General features: G+C 31.1%; 1 protein-coding gene across 6 annotated transcripts in view; it reads left to right on the top strand.

Moving 5' to 3' along the window:
* The window catches only part of LOC145296054 (uncharacterized), a 945,555-nt gene that overhangs the window by 534,292 nt on the left and 396,749 nt on the right, over nucleotides 1-14,514 (top strand). For all 6 annotated transcript variants that reach the window (XM_080142118.1, XM_080142120.1, XM_080142114.1 and 3 more), the window contains one exon: nucleotides 659-693. The gene's annotated coding sequence lies outside the window, so the exon portion shown is untranslated. The remainder of the gene's footprint in view (nucleotides 1-658; nucleotides 694-14,514) is intronic.

Below are 14,514 nucleotides of genomic sequence, written 5' to 3'. Positions count from 1 at the left end.
TTTGTATTGAACTATGTAACACAATATTACTTCCTGATTAATTTATCTCATTTGGGACACTTCTAAATTTAAAATATAATGGATACTATTTTTATAGAAATGTTAATAAACTAATATTTGATGCATATTAGTTTTTTCTGTCCAAAACACTATCTAGAAAATTATCAGCTTTATGAAAACATTAAAAATATGTCTCATTCTGTAGAATTTCCACGGGTCTTGTTAGCTATTATTAGGGTTATGATACCAGCATATTCTTTTCCTTGTTTTGATTCTCACGTATATATATCCATTGATATCTTATATGTTTTTATATAGAGTGATGTGGTTTTCGGTTGATTAATTGTGTCTGTGTCGGATATATACTCGAGAGTAAAAACAATGAAAAGAATATGCCGTTGTCATGACCCTAGTTATTATTTTTTTGTTGTGTTTCTTATTATTATTACTAGTACTGTGGCCTTCTCTTTTTCTTCCTCGTTATCATTGATACCTACATAATGAAAGAAAAATCCCATTTGAACATTTAATAATAATTTATTTCTTCTCTTCCTTTCTGAAATACAAAAGCGTTGGTTAATGCAATTAAACATTCGAATTCTCATGTTGTCTTTCAATTTCTTAAAACAGTTTTTCTTTTCTTTTTTTTCTTTTTCAGGATTCTTTTTATTTTTCTGTTAAATTCAATAAAAGGTAAGAATTGCTTTACATTTTAAGAAAGTGACATTTTTAACATTTTAACTATTTTGATATGAAATGTATTTTTTCATTTCACTTTTTTGTATACTTAATATTTTTTCAGCATTTCTTGTAGTATTCTTATAGACTGAATTGAAAACGTTCAACTAATGTGAAGCCTTTCATATTTAAAAGATCGAAATGTATTTAGTTACAAGTTTTAAATTATGAGTCTTCGAACGCTCATAAAAAAAAGAGAGAAATTGCAGCTGGCAAAATGAATACTTAGTTAATTAAACGGAAAGTTATCCTCATTTTGAATACAATTGTTTTTCAATCTGTAATACAAATTATTGAAAACTAACCCAGTACACACCTGACACTATCAAATTACCCGATGTGTTTTTAGAAATTTGTAAACTGCAAAAAACTATTTATTTGCGAACTATTATCCTCATCTTTTCTTATAGTTGTTGTTTAAAAAGATGGGGATAATAGTCCGCAAATAAATAAATAAATAAAATATGCAAATTACTCATCTCCAAAGAATTTCAATAATTAAGACTCAACATTTCATTTGCAGTGAATGTGTATTTCTCCATTCCGATCGACAGAAGCACCTTATCATTAATTTGAAATTTTAGTATCATTTTCAAACACGGCCGATAGCCATTACTCGCGTGCTCTCGTGTAATGAATGAATGCGTGAATGCAGGATTGACATGAAATTTTTAAAGATAAACAAAAATGACCGAAAAATGGGCTGAAATTACTTAAATAAATAGAAAGTAAATGACTTAGAATGACTTTAATGAACTTAAGGATGAATTGAATGACCTTAAGAATGACTTGAATGCTTAAAAAAATAACTGGAATCCTTCAAAAACAACTTGAATGATCGGGAAAATGACTTGAATGGCTTTGAGACTGACTGGTTATAAAGTGGGTGATCATTTTACACTAAATTAATACAGAAAAGTGATCCCCCACTTTATATCACATAGTTAAAAACGTAAGTACAGCATATAGTAAGAACAGATGGTATTTATTTGCTCCCCCACCGAGCAAATTAGGCACAAGGCCGATTTTTAATGTGAGGAGTGACCAACTCCCCGGGGAGTAGGGGAGCTGGATATTGACAATTGGTATGAAGGGTTGCCCCTACATTGACCAAGGTCTTATATGTGAGGCTGCCCCCACATATGGTCTTTGCTTGCAGTATCTGCCGGAACAGATACTACACTTTGAGATATTAAATCTTTTATTCATGTTAAAAATACAGTCAAAATCAACGATGAACAAAAAACTTAGGCACATGACCAAGTCAAAAGGGGGGATTGTGGGGGTCGTTGTCACTCCAGAACTAAACAAAATCAAAAGTTTCTCCCAGCTAGTATCTTCTTTCACCATAATACCGCATTCACCCTTTCATATTGGGGGACGTCCTACTTAACTCCCAGTTTTTAAAACATTTTTTATTGACGTGTAAAAACAAAAAAGATAACAATAAAATTGTACACTTTGATCTTGGCCAAAAGGCCAAGAAAAGCTTAAAAAGCTAAGAACAGCATCTATTAACAACAGACCTTTGATTTTAACCAAAAAGGCCGAGCACAAAATGTTACAGACAGACCGACAGACGGACCGACTTATAGAGTCGCTTGCACTCGACTAAAAACTGAATTGCTACACTAACAGAATTGTATACAATTGGTTACAAGTTTGAGCTAAATTGGTTACAAGTTTGAGCTAAATTGGTTACAAGTTTGAGCTAAATTGGTTACAAGTTTGAGCTAAATTGGTTACAAGTTTGAGCTAAATTGGCAAGACAAACAAAAAAATTGTATCTTCCTTTTATTTCTTGATATTTATGATTCAACTAAAAATTAAAAAAACAAATTAATAAACTGTTAAATTGTTTTGAGGAGAATTTGGTTTATTAGCGTTGCCTGGGAATCTTTTTACTTTAATCTTTGTTTTGCTTTTAGGATTTTGACAAATAAAGAAATTACGATGGCATTGTTTGGTCATTAAATTATTGATTGAACCAAATTATTATAAAACTATAAATAACTAGATTTAATAACTAATTCATTAAAGACAAGCAAAAGTTAAATCCGTTGAAATGAGTGTTTCATGCTAAGTTGATGGTTGGATAAAGTTAAATTTGTATGTATTTTTGCATTTAATAATGATCCCTATTAATCCCTAACTGTGCATCAAGTGGATACCATAATTCTTACTTTGCTGCACCTCATCATAAAAGAAGTCCATACAAAATTTCAGCCGCACCAACCCAGTAGTTTCCAAGAAATCCTCTAGAGGAAACCTAGTATTGTGGTGACTATTCCTTAACTGTGCATCAAACGAACAGAAGGACAGACTAAGATGTCTATAATATAGATTTTGTTGTTATTTTAATCTCTACAAATTTATTGAATATAAATAATAGGAGGCAGACTTGAAAAAATGTTGTTTCACTTATATCAAACAAAATGAGGAAAAAATCATCTTCACTGATACAGATTTGTACTGCGCACAAATGGCGACACTGTTGCAAACACAGGATTTAATATGGAGATTTCTGTAAAAAGGTTGAGTGGGCAGTTGGAACAGATATGTCTGGATAATCTGTCTGAAGATCTCAAGATGGCTGAACTTCACTGATTAAACCTTGAACTGTATATGGTAGAAGGGGAAATATGATGTGAATCTCAATAGATTAACTAAAAAAAGGAAATGATAATTAAATAACCTAAAAGGAAATGATAATTAAATAAAAATGGAAATGATAATTAAATAACCGAAAAGGAAATGATGATTAAATAACCTAAAAGGAAATGATAATTAAAAAAAAAGGAAATAATTAAATAAAAAAGGAAATGATAATTAAATAAAAAAGAAATGATAATTAAATAAAAAAGAAATGATAATTAAATAAAAAGAAATAATAATTAAATAACCGAAAAGGAAATGATAATTGAATAAAAAAGAAATGATAATTAAATAAAAAGGAAATTATAATTAAATAAAAAGGAAATGATAATTGAATAAAAAGGAAATGATAATTGAATGACTGAAAAAATCGATATGCAATAAAATAAATCAAATTAAAACTTCTCTCAAAAGTTCTCGCTATTATTTCAATTGTTTACTTTTGTTTTTATTTTTTTATTTTATTTACTAAAAGTGATTAGTTATTAAGAACAAAGCCACCAATGATTAGTAACATAAATATATATTTTCCAACCTTGACTGAACAGCTTTTAGTATCTAGCGTTGTTTGAAGACCACACCTTGGAAAATGTAATCAAAACAATAAAATATTTTCAAATTTATATTTGAATATTTTATTGAAAAAATATCAGTCAATTTGAATGTACATGTTTTTTGTTTTGTTTCAGTTTGGAAAGGCGTGGTATTCAACTGACGCCAGATATGGTGTGAACTTATTGGAAATATGGATTTTATTTTTTAAATACATCAAGAATTTTATTTTTGATATTAAAAATACAATCTGCAAAAGTTAAATTCAGTTAAATTCAGCAGAAACTCATCTTTCTGCCAAAATTGTAAATAACTTTCCATTTTTCCTCCATATGTCTAGCACCCAGTTAAATTTCCATGAACAGAGTTTATTTTTTATAAACTTCTTATATGTATCATAAACCATTCTCATAAATAACTAAATTTCATCCTTTTCAATCTTCTTATAATATTTTTCATCATTTAACTGAGAATCGATCCATTTCATTAATCACAAGTGATTTTTGATCTTGATAATGACTGAATCATTGTTATGTGATGGTGATCTGTTCTATTTCATGTATACATGAACTTTTCTAGACACTATGTATAGAAAATCTTACAATAAAGTCTCTGAGCTGTCTTTTTGTAACATACTATTCTGTACTTCTCTACGTGCACACTCTTGTAAATATACCACCGTGTTAGCTTATTTATTATTGATCCTTCAAGGTCACAACATTAATAAAAATGTTAGAAATCTATGGTTATCATCAATATACATGAAACGACCGAGTAGATATTTCTAATTCGCTGACACTTCAGTTTAAACCAAGATTTTCCCTTTTACACCTTTTATATTTAAAATGTTGCAATCTTTTAAAATGTCTATAAATTTTCTTGAATTAATTATGTTATCTTCTATTTTTCTACCTGATACAGTTTAATTAAGGTGTTTGTATGTTTCTCTTAATGTATAGCGCTTACTTCTTTCCAAAAGAAGCCATAAAATGTTTGTTAAACATGATAATGTCCTTCATAAGCTAAGGATCTGAGTACACAAGGTTTTGTAGGAATTGTGATAAAACACAATTTGATTGGTTTCCTTGACGTGTTCATTGACAATCACATTAGATATATTTATTTATGAGGTATTTTTTTAAATATAATCTTCGTATCATGTATCATCCGTTTGCGTGTCACTTATCTCTTAAAATACGAAAGTTGTTCATAAGATATCCATGCTTTGTAATGGTGGAACATTTCAAGATTTGATTTTGTTAAACTGACATTTTTTTTTAACCATTTTCTTTGAATCTACAAAATGCAATTTGAGATAGTTCTATAAATTACACTCGTTATGCATTGAACATTTCTACTCATGCAGAGGAAAGAAGACAGTGATAGTGTTATGTTCTCTTAATGAAAAAAAAAACAAACTAATGGCAGACAATATGAGAGAAGATAACATCATCTTTTTAGTAGTTGTTGATATTATTTGGAAGATTTGCCTATATAAAACTACGATATTTTTCTTTGTTTAATGTGATGGGAAATAAAAATTCACAGAGAAATCCTTTTGAAAATACATCTTGAATTCATTATCAAGAAAAAATGTGTTTCAAATGTGCAGAAACAAATTGTATGAATAAGGATATTTTTTAAACAAATTCGGAAAATTTACTCATTTATATATATATATATATATATATAAATATATATATATACTAGCAGGCCACCCGGCATTGCCCAGTAATAAAATTCGAATTATTGGTCGTGCCGGGCACGAGTGGCACTAGTCCCATCTCCGCCCCTGATATATATATATATATATATATATATATATATATATATATATATATATATACACTAGCAGGCCACCCGGCATTGCCCAGTAATAAAATATGTTTAAATATGATATTATGATTAATGCAGAGTTTGCATTTATTATTATATTATGTTGGACCAAATATATAGTAATAAGTTAAAAAGTTAAAATAAAATTAAAAAGAAAATGACTCGTGTGCCACCACCAAGAATCGAAACCAAAACGTTTAGCTTACAATTTATTTTGTCCTCTGCCATTAATTACTGCGCTATGAAGACATGTTTGCTGCAAAGCTAAAAACTAAAACATAAACCAATAGCTACTATGTTATGCATGCATATTCGTAATTCCGTCGTTTGACCTTCACCTGGCAAATTTCATTTTTTTTTTTTTTAATTTTCACATTTTTGTACCAAAGTTTTGCATGGGTTCAAATACCTTTTATATGAAGTTTCATGTCTGTAGGTCAAAAACTGTAGTTTTGTTGGAGTTTGGTAGGCAAAATTTTTTAAACAAATATGCATGGAAAGAGTTTTGTGTTTGTGTTTACTATAACCTTTTTTACAAAATGTTACGCAAGTATAATTCATGTAGATTATCTGCATGAATATAATTACATGTAATAGTTAAATAAAGATGATCATCGTATAAGAAAACCGAAGCAACTAATAGGGAATTAATTAAAATAAATGTTTAAAAGAATATGCAAATTAGGCAGATCTTTTGCTAGTGACTGCAATTCCACAACCCATATATAACAAAGTTGTATTTTCTTAAATAAATAGAAAAAAGGTTTTTAATATGAATGTCAATACCAAAAAAAATCCCAAACTTATAGCAGTATAGATATGTGTGTGTGCAGCAGAGAGAGAAATAGACAGACAAAAAGACAGCTTGTGAAAATGAAAATCTGATAGAGGCAAAATTAAAAAGATTAAGGCATTTTGAATGGAATAAATAAAAATCAATATTTCTCATTATATTTATGTAGGGATACTTTGCTGGTTGTCTCATCAACACAAAGTATGATCCTGAATGGTCTTCATACTCACCGAACCTTAACTCCTTCTTTTCCATGTTTTTATTTATGTGGTTATATCAATGATAATGTCTAACAAAACAATCCCCAGACTATTCCTGAACTTAAGGCTCAAATTAGGGCAAATGTCAAGAGAGAAGTGTGCTAGAGTCATTAACAATTTTGCACGTTGCATCCAGGTGTGCTTATTATTGAATGACGATGAAAGAACGTTGCTATTTGGAGCTATGCCTAAGAAAGATTAATAAGAATTGGTTTACATTACATTTAAACTTCTGCATATCAGTACAGTAAGGTAACAGGAAGGGAATTCCAAAGTCTATCTGTTTGAGTGAAAAACAAAACTATTAAAATAGAAAGCTTTCTGGCATTTAGGGACCTCAACAGTGAAAGGGTGAGATTTTGTTGCTAAACAGGTTCGTCGGGGATATGTACACCGAAGGGGCACAAGTGCAACGAGTTCATCAGAGCACGTTCCATTAAAATACTTGTAAAACAGGCACAGAGATGCAACAGTGCAGCGATGGAACAGTTCGTTTTTGGTGCTTAATTTTGAAATAGCATTTTGATAAAAATGAATCTTAAATATATCTGTTCTTTTTCTGATACATATTTACATTTTTTGTGATTTAATAGTAAGTCATGACTTATGTATCAAAATTACTTACAAGATTAGTGTTAATGTGATGGATACATTAACAGTTGAATGATGAATGATTTTTTTTTTTTTTTTTACATGGGTGTCACCACTTATCAAGGCCCAGAGGCCACTCAAGGATAAGGGTTAATAGGTATACATTAGTCATTGTGATTTTAGCATAGTAAACAGTGGGAATTTTGTAACTTGGATTACTTAGGGGGACGATTCAATTAGAAGTTGTTCACATTGGACTTTTTTTCTTTTTTTTTTCATAGGTATCACCACATTATCAAGGCCAATAGGCCACTCAAGGATAAGGGTTAATGAGTGTACAGTAGAAGTTGGACAATATAATAATCATTAGTAATGAAAATTTGTTAAATTTGATAACTTATATGGAACGGCTCATCAAGAACTTATTTACGTTAGACTTGAAGACAATCATATTGTAGTCAGCCGGAAAGCAGGAAAACGGAAGACAATTCCACAGGCGTGCAGTTCTAATAAAAAAGCTTTGTTCATGGAATCTACGTTTATGTTTAGGCACAGATAAAGAGTGGGGGAAATTATTGATAGTGTTTACAGCTAGACGAGTGTTTCTTGTGAAAGTTTTGCGAGGGGGGACCATAGATTGAAGCTCAGTCAAACACTTTCTATGAAAATAACGATACATCAGAGACAAACTCGCAACATCTCTTCTGTGAGATAGAGGTTGCAAGGAAGAGAAAAGGACATCTCCTACGAGGCTACGAAGTCTATTTTGAGAGGATTGCAAATGATGAATGAAATGAAGAAAATGTAATTACTTATGAGGACAAGTATTTGTTGAAAACGACCGTGTTGAAGTTTGTAGAGAAGCAATCACATGGTAATATGTTCTACAGATGAGAAGTTCTTGGAAAGGAACTTTGTTCATGGAAATTACATTCTTCTTGACCCTTCATAACTATTTGATGTGGTGTGGCTAGTGATTTTGATGGGGGGGGGCATCACATTATCATCACTAATTGTTTAACAGGAGAATGTTTAATTTATACACCATAGAAGATATTTTCTAAATCTTTCTGTATTAGTTGTTTTGAATGTTTACAAAATGAAGTTTTTTCATCCTTAATTCTTAATGATTTTGTAATTGGAGGTCTTCAGTTTAAGGTTGAGTAAAAATGGCGAAGAAGTTCTTAGTAAAAGTCATCCTCTCATCTTTAGTAATCCTGCCAATGTCTGTTAGTGTGCACTCATTTCTTCAAGGTGCACTCATGTCTGATTCAGAATGTCTCCTTAAAATCAGCTGTTCATTCCTCAACTCACTTTACTTCCTTTAAAAAGTCTAGCATAAGTATACAGTATTTTGTATTGAGCTGCTATTGCAAGCATTGTTAGGAGTATTCCAAAAGTAATGACTCCTATTTTTTATTCCGCCTGAATGGATGAGAGGAGATTGTGAATTGCATTTTTATGATGACTGAACATGCATTCATGACTTGAAAGTTTCATCTCTCTGTTACAGATATTGACAGTGTGAAACTCTAAAAAGGCAACTGTCATGGATGTGTATCAGAAACAGATGTATCATTGAATTCTTAGCAAAAGTGTATGCAGTATGGTATGACTGTAGGAAAATAAATTCTGGAGTACAAAGGTTGCTCATTTTAATGGTACCATTCTCATCTTCATAGCTCTTCAACTTTGAGTTAAAAAATTTAACAATTTACTTTGGGAATTACTTTCAAACAGTATTGTACTCCATCTTTGGCACGAACTGTTTGACATGGGAATTGGAATATTAATTGTGTACAAGGAAAAATCACTAAACTAATCTAAACTTATACCAGCTGGGTTTTCAAAGTAGTATTTTGATTTCATTTAGTCAATTTTCTTTTTTTTATTATTGTACTCTGTTATTGGCAATAAGCTAATATTCTTTGCTATAATTAATTATTAAAAAATACTTACCCTGGTTCGCCAGTTTGCTAATATGAATTTTTATTTTTAAATAAGGATTTAAAAATAAAAATTAGCAGAGGAGAATAATTCTTATTCTTTTAGTAAGAGATGACGTCCCTTGTTTGCCTTTTTAATTTCTAAGCTAAAAAAGATGCAAACAAGAAACGTATTTATGTAATGAGACAAACAAAACTTGGTTTTAGAACATAAAAACATTTACAAAACAAATCTCTATTTAATGGATTCTGTTCTCCAATATTGTCAATGTTATTGTATGAAAATTTTTCTTTCCGTTTCTTCATTCTTTTAGGCAGAACAAATAATTGGAATCTTCACAACGTATAAATAAGCAAACGGTTCTTCTAAAATTTATTTTAATTATTATTTTTTTTTTTTTTTGGAAATTGTTCATTTTTGAAAAAAAAAAAAAAAGGAACATTCTTATTTATAGCCTTAAATAAACGAAATTAAATTTTTAAAAAATTGTTTTTGAAAATTGAAGCAATTTCAAAATGGCTTCTTTTTCTTCAAATTGAATTTGCTGGACTATCTTCTGGCAGTTTTTCATCATTCTGTTTTCTTTTAACATCTTTTATATTCTCTTATGTTATTTGATGCGGCTGCATTCAAAAGATAAAGTAAAACCCATTGGTTAAGAACATGGCTCACAAAATTATTCTACAAAATGAAAAAAAAAATGCTACCCATAGAATCATTAATTAAAATCTAAAATGCTTTTTGCAATCCAACAATATTTTGATACAAATAAACTTCATTTATATGCCTGACTTGTCCATCAACTTTCAGTCAAGGATGGTCAATTATGAATCAAATATTTATTGAAATAAAAATGCAATAAAATAAAATATTTCAAATTTTACTTTAAAAAATAATCTAATAAAGAAATTAAATTTACCAAAATTAAATGGTACACCAGCTTCCCTCTCCCTACATTCGTCATATAATCTTTCAATCATTCTGTCTGCTGATATTGTAAACACCTTGGTTTTTACTTTTCACAATACACATTTTCAAACAGATAGACCTATCTTTTCTGGATGTTAGTTATAGTTTTATAAAAAATTACTCTGATAATTCAATGATCAAACTATACAGTAATAATTAGATTACTATTTTAAAAAATAATTAAATAATTTTTAAAAAAACAACAGTAATAGAAAAAAAGTATTTCTGGGATTTAATAGTTTGATCGATTTTATTGAAAATTTGTTGTTGTCTTTTTTATTAAATTTTTGTTGTTGTTCTTTTTCTTCTTCCTCCTCTTCCTTCATCTTTGCAAAAATATAAATATTTATATGAAATTTAAAAGAAAAAGCAACAATAGATAAGGGCAGCTAGTACCATAATATTATTTAAAACAAACAGATGAATTATGTTAAGATTGAATTTGGATGAATTCAGAAATAATGTTAAAATGAATTGAATTTTTTTTCTCACAATTTTCAAATTAACCTTACGAAATAATATTTTCTAAGATGTGACCAAGTTCTTTCCATTCAAAATTCGTGCCAAACATATAAACAATTAGATTTCAGACTTTGCCACAACAGGCAATAACATTGGACGTATACTTTCTCTCTTCATAAAGGAGCGACCCTTCAAGCTTAATACCACCAGCAAAATAAAGAGAAGAAAAATGTCTTTACAATAAAAGTTAAAAGAAAAATGATTTTAATCATTAAATAAATAAAAAATCAATTGTATAACATTAGTTGGTTTTTGATATTTTCAAATGAAATTTACAAATAATGTTTTTAAAGATGTAACCAATTTCGTTTTATGGGATGACTTGCAGAGAGACTTGACATTACCCGGGATTGAATGATGATCAACAAATGTTTCACACTCCTATATTTTTATTGCCATTTCTCAAGTAAAGCAATTGATTGCCTACTCTAGTTGGGAACACATTGCGGTGCACTGGGTGGAAGCTTCACATGCTTCCCCACAGTGACTTATTTCACAATACATTATAGTCTACATTGCAGTGTAGAGAACCTACTATTGATTTTATAAAATTATTTTTTATATATAATGGCTTGAATTAAAGTCTGAAATGCAAACGTTAAGTATCATGGTTCAATTGAGTTTTAAGCAAAAACATTCATTTTGACTGCATCCCTGTCATATCAAAGAACCTGCTCTTGATTTTATATGCTGGTTTTTCTGCTTGTGTGATAATAAAACTTTTCAAATACCCTTGTAATGTTAGGCTGTGTTAGGTGTTAACTTTGGTCAAAATCGTCTGTTCCTCCTTTCATCAGATTTTTTGGATTATCGATTTTCAATACTTTTTAAGACATTTTGATACTTAAAGAACATTTGTGTGAAATTTCATAAAAATCCTCCCAGGTATTTTGGAATTCATAGGGAACAAACTCACGCACATACGTTCAAAGTTTGTTTTATATAATAGACATGTTTAATAGAATCTAATTTGTATGCTAATATTCTGTGCAATGTTTTTTTGTTGTATTTTTTAGTTTGAGAAGAGTATTAAAATGAAAGAGGCATAACTTATCCCTATTTATATAATAAAGCTAGTTGTGTGTGTATGTGTATGTGTGTGTGTGTATATATATATATATATATATATATATATATATATATATATATATTTGTTTATAAGATTATAAGAGTCACACCTGCTGAGGGCTGATACATCACTTCTGTCTTCCCTATGTTTATTTGTAGGCCGATCTTCCTGGCTGTTTAAGAGAAAATATCAACTATCCTTTGCATCTGAGCTTGATTGTGAGCTATCAGAGCAGTGTCATCTGTGAACAACAATTCTGTTACCACCTCCTTCCTGGTCTTGGTCTTCAGTTTTGCAAGCTTGAACAGTTTCCCTTCTGTGTTTTGATGAAGCAACATTAGAACGCGTGTCGCAAATAAGATGAACAGTGTTGCGGCCAGTATGCACCCTTGTTTGGTGCCATGATTTACTTCCAAGAGTTCGCTTTCTAGGTTTTCTACTACAACTCTCTTTTGCTCCTTCATGAAATTGTTTGATAATTTCCACAAAATGATCAGAGTATCCAAACACTTTAAGGATTTTCCACAGCATTTTTTGGTCAACCGTATCAAATGCTTTGCGAAAGTCTACAAAGACTATGTACAGCTCCTGGTACTCTTCAATGACTTTTGGAGGAGGGGGGGATCTGCCATATCTATTGTAGGTCTTTCATGCCTGAACCCGCATTGTGATTTGGTTAGGACACTTTCCACCAATCTTACTAGCCAAGCTTGCACCACTTTAGCTATTACTTTCCCGGCAATGGCCAACAAGGATTTACCTTGGTAGTTGCTGCAGTCCTTATGGTCACCTTTGTTTTTATAGATTGGGATGATCATGAAATCTTTGAATTCTTGTGGCAGTGTTCCTTGTTGCCAAGCATTTTGCTATTAGTTGGTGAAGTTTTCTTATGAGTTGTTCTCCACCAAACTTGTATACTTCAGCTTGTATATTGTCAATTCCTGAAGATTTGTTCATTTTAGTTTTGTTAATTGCTCCCAAGATTTGGTATATCATTTAGGTCCATCTACTAAGGGAAAACTATTATATGGCTTAAGATCTTCTCATCCGTATTGGAGTCTACATTCAGTAGGGCGCTGAAGTACTTTTGCCATCTTTGAATTAACTGTTTTGGTTGGGTCAGTGTAGCGTTTCCATCTTTTGATAAGAGAGTATTAGTCATTTGGGCTCTGGGGCCATACACTTCCTTCAGTGACCTGAAGAAACCTGCAGAATTGTTTTCCTCTTTTTGCTTCTGTGTATCTTCAGCCTTTTTCAGCCACCAGGTGTTTTCCATTTCTCTTAGCTTTTTCTGGGCTTCTACCCTCACTTTTTTCAGCTTCTTCTGGTCTGCTCGTCGGGTTACTTAGTTTTGATTTTAACACTCATTTTCTTTAATGCTCAGTTTCTTTCATTTATTGCATCTCTAATTTCTTCATCACTCTCATTGAACCAGTCCACATTCTGTTTCTTTGTGTGGCCAAGTACCTCTGCCGCAGCGGAATACAGGCCTGTTTAGTGAGCCCCACTGTTTGTTCTGGTGAATTAGAATCGTCAGTGATTTCTTTCAATGCTGAGTTGATTGCAAATTGTAATCTATCTTGCCATCTTCTATCTCCGAGCTTTGACGTGTCTAGCCTTCTCTTGCACTTTGTTGCTGCTCTGCTGTGCGCAGGTTTTATGGTGAAATTATATATATGTGTACAATATGTATATATATATATATATATATATATATATATAGTGTATAATGGTTGTATAAGTTGGTTTGCAAGATGTAAATCGAATGAACTCTGTATGATTATTAAATAGTACTTAATGGAGGATAGAGATATGTTTGTATAATAGACTATATATATATATATATATATATATATATATATATATATATATATATATATATATATATATATATGTGATGCCGTATTCAGAATGGATCGTTTACCTAGTTTGGATGAGGTACAGTTGACAAGTCAGCAGTGGCAAGGCACCTGGTTTAGATGGTTTTCTGGTGGATTGGAGGTGTTAATATTGCTGAGGCTTTCCTTAGTTTTGTTGAGGAAATCTGGGCAGGTGCTCCTGTTCCACAGAATTTGAGGGACAGAAAAATGAGTGTGACCACTACCGTGGGATCACGCTGTAGGAAGCTGCTGGGAAAGTACTTGCATGAATTCTATTAAACTTAGGCTACTGGAAGATGTTTGTCCTGATGCTATTCTGGAGTCACAAAGTGATTTTAATCTGGCAGAGGGACTATGGATATGATTTTTGCAGCCCTGCAAGTCCGGGAGTAATGCATTGAGCAGCAGATGCTGCTGTATCAAATGTTTGTGGATCTAACCAAAACATTTGACACCATCAACAGGCATGCTCTCTGGTTGATCTTAGAGGAAGCAGGCTATCCTCCAACTTTTGTCAGAATATTCAAGGAACTGCACAGGGACATGAAAGCTCGAGTCTCTTTTAATGGAAAATTGTCTGATGAAATCCCAGTTGACAATGGTGTCAAACAAGGTGATATTCCTGCCCCTACTCTGTTCTCTATATATTTTGCTGTTCTATTTGCTCACGTGTTTTGAGATTGTGATAAGGGTGTCATTTTA

The sequence above is a fragment of the Euprymna scolopes genome, chromosome 16, assembly GCF_053919585.1.
Source record: "Euprymna scolopes isolate OS-2025 chromosome 16, ASM5391958v1, whole genome shotgun sequence".
NCBI classification, from domain to species: Eukaryota; Metazoa; Mollusca; class Cephalopoda; order Sepiida; family Sepiolidae; genus Euprymna; species Euprymna scolopes.
Note: the sequence above shows the minus strand (reverse complement) of the source record. Positions and strands in the feature narration are given on the sequence as shown.